Genomic DNA, 2,500 nt, shown 5'->3' with positions numbered 1-2,500 from the left:
CCCTCCTCTCTCCCTCAACCCCCCTCCTCTCTCCCTCAACCCTCCTCCTCTCTCCCTCAACCCTCCTCCTCAACCCCCCTCCTCTCTCCCTCATCCCCCTTCCTCTCTCCCTCAACCCCCCTCTCTCCCTCAACCCCCTTCCTCTCTCCCTCAACCCCCTTCCTCTCTCCCTCAACACCCCTCCTCTCCCTCAACCCCCCTCCTCTCCCTCAACCCCCCTCCTCTCCCTCAACACCCCTCCTCTCCCTCAACACCCCTCCTCTCCCTCAACCCCCCTCCTCTCCCTCAACACCCCTCCTCTCCCTCAACACCCCTCCTCTCCCTCAACCCCCCTCTCTCCCTCAACCCCCCTCTCTCCCTCAACACCCCTCCTCTCCCTCAACACCCCTCCTCTCCCTCAACCCTCCTCTCTCCCTCAACCCCCCTCCTCTCTCCCTCAACCCCCCTCCTCTCTACCTCAACCCTCCTCTCTACCTCAACCCCTCTCCTCTCTCCCTCAACCCCTCTCCTCTCTCCCTCAACCCCCCTCCTCTCCCTCAACACCCCTCCTCTCCCTCAACCCCCTTCCTCTCTTCCTCAACCCCCCTCTCTCCCTCAATCCCCCTCCTCTCTCTCAACCCCCTCCTCTCCCTCAACCTTCCTCCCCCTCGCCTCAACCCCCCTATTCACACTCAACCCCCCCTCACCCTCAACCCCCATCTCCACCCCAACCCTCGCCTACCCTTCTCTCAACTCCCCTCCTCTCTAACCCCCCCCCCCCCCCCCCCCCCGTCTCTCTCAACCCCCGCCTCCCCTCAACCCCCCTCCTCCTCACCTTCAACACCCCGACCCCTCAAACCTCCCTTCTCTTTTTAAAACTCCCAACAAACAAAACGAATCTTTGTGTTCAGTTCTTTACACGAATGCGTTTTTCTTCCCTGTTTTCTTATCTCTGCTGAAAAACCAAAAACCAAAAACACACACACAACACACTGTGTTTGCTTCTCATTTGAACTCCTGTCGTATGCTTTTGTTGGGATGTTTTTGTTTTTTTTCTGGCCTGGTTTCTATTGCTTTTCCAGAGTTTATTGCTTCGTAAATGAAGAAAAGAAAAGTTGACTGAAGTATAAAAACAACATCAACAACAACTACAACAACAAAACAAGCAAATGCGAAGTCAGAATAAACAAAACAAAACTTTTCAAACAACTGACAACACTCATTTCTAGTACGAAACTCTCTCTCTCTCTCTCTCTCTCTCTCACACACACACACACACACACACACACACACACACACAAAACCACACACACAACAACAACAAAAAACACACAACTGACAACACTCATTTCTAGTACGAAACTCTCTCTCTCTCTCTCATACACACACACACGCACACACTCACACACACACACACACACACACACACACACCGACACACACACACACCAATTTACCATCATGAAATAAAATCTTGACCTGACTTGACTTGACTTCACACACACACACACACACACACACAAAACCACACACAACAACAACAACAACAACCACAACAAAAACCACACAACTGACAACACTACTCAGTACTCTCCAGTACGAAACTAACAGATACAGACAAGAGGACACGAGATGGCGATAACGTGTGTGCAGGAATGTTGACAGCAAAAGACATGCGTAGCATGCTTGCACCAGGAGGTTCATTAACTTTAAAAAAAACCCCTCCACTCCCTCCTTACCTCGTTCAATCCCTCTCTACCACATCTACTTCCTCCCTAACACCCCCCCACCCATCCCCAATCCAGGCACCCCGGCAAACTCCCCCTATCCACCCCTACCCCCCACCACACTATGTTGTGCCGGAGTGTGTGTGTGTGTGTGTGTGTGTGTGTGATGTGTGTGTGATGTGATATGTGTGTGTGTGTGTGTGTGATGTGTGTGTGTGTGATGTGTGATGTGATGTGTGTGTGTGATGTGATGTGTGTGTATGTGATGTGATGTGTGTGTGTGTGTGTGTGTGTGTGTGTGTGTGTGTGATGTGATGTGTGTGTGTGTGTGTGTGTGTGTGATGTGATGTGATGTGATGTGTGTGTGTGTGTGTGTGTGATGTGTGTGTGTGTGTGTGATGTGTGTGTGTGTGTGTGATGTGATGTGTGTGTGTGTGTGATGTGTGTGTGTGTGTGTGATGTGTGTGTGTGTGTGAGATGTGTGTGTGTGTGTTTGTGAGATGTGTGTGTGTGTGTGTGTGTGTGTGTGTGTATGTGATATGTGTGTGTGTGATGTGTGTGTGTGTGATGTGTGTGTGTGTGTGTGTGTGTGTGTGTGTGTGTGTGTGTGTGTGGTTCAAAAAGCCCCGGCCTTCAGAAGCCGCGGTGCCATCAACAAGTGTGGGAACAGGAAATGCGAGAACAAGATGTTCCCTGACAGTACTACAACACACAGGGGACTGACTAGACTGCATCGCCCCCTCCTCACCCCCCCACCACCCCCGCCCCCTCCCACGCCCCCAACACACACACAC

At 51.8% G+C, this 2,500-nt stretch overlaps 1 protein-coding gene across 1 annotated transcript in view; it reads right to left on the bottom strand.

Annotated features, from left to right (window-relative positions):
• LOC143279691 (tyrosine-protein kinase transmembrane receptor Ror2-like) overlaps nt 1–2,500 on the bottom strand; it is a 100,683-nt gene that overhangs the window by 9,684 nt on the left and 88,499 nt on the right. The gene's annotated exons all lie outside the window — the stretch shown is intronic.

The sequence above is a fragment of the Babylonia areolata genome, chromosome 3 (assembly GCF_041734735.1).
Source record: "Babylonia areolata isolate BAREFJ2019XMU chromosome 3, ASM4173473v1, whole genome shotgun sequence".
NCBI lineage: Eukaryota > Metazoa > Mollusca > Gastropoda > Neogastropoda > Buccinidae > Babylonia > Babylonia areolata.
Note: the sequence above shows the minus strand (reverse complement) of the source record. Positions and strands in the feature narration are given on the sequence as shown.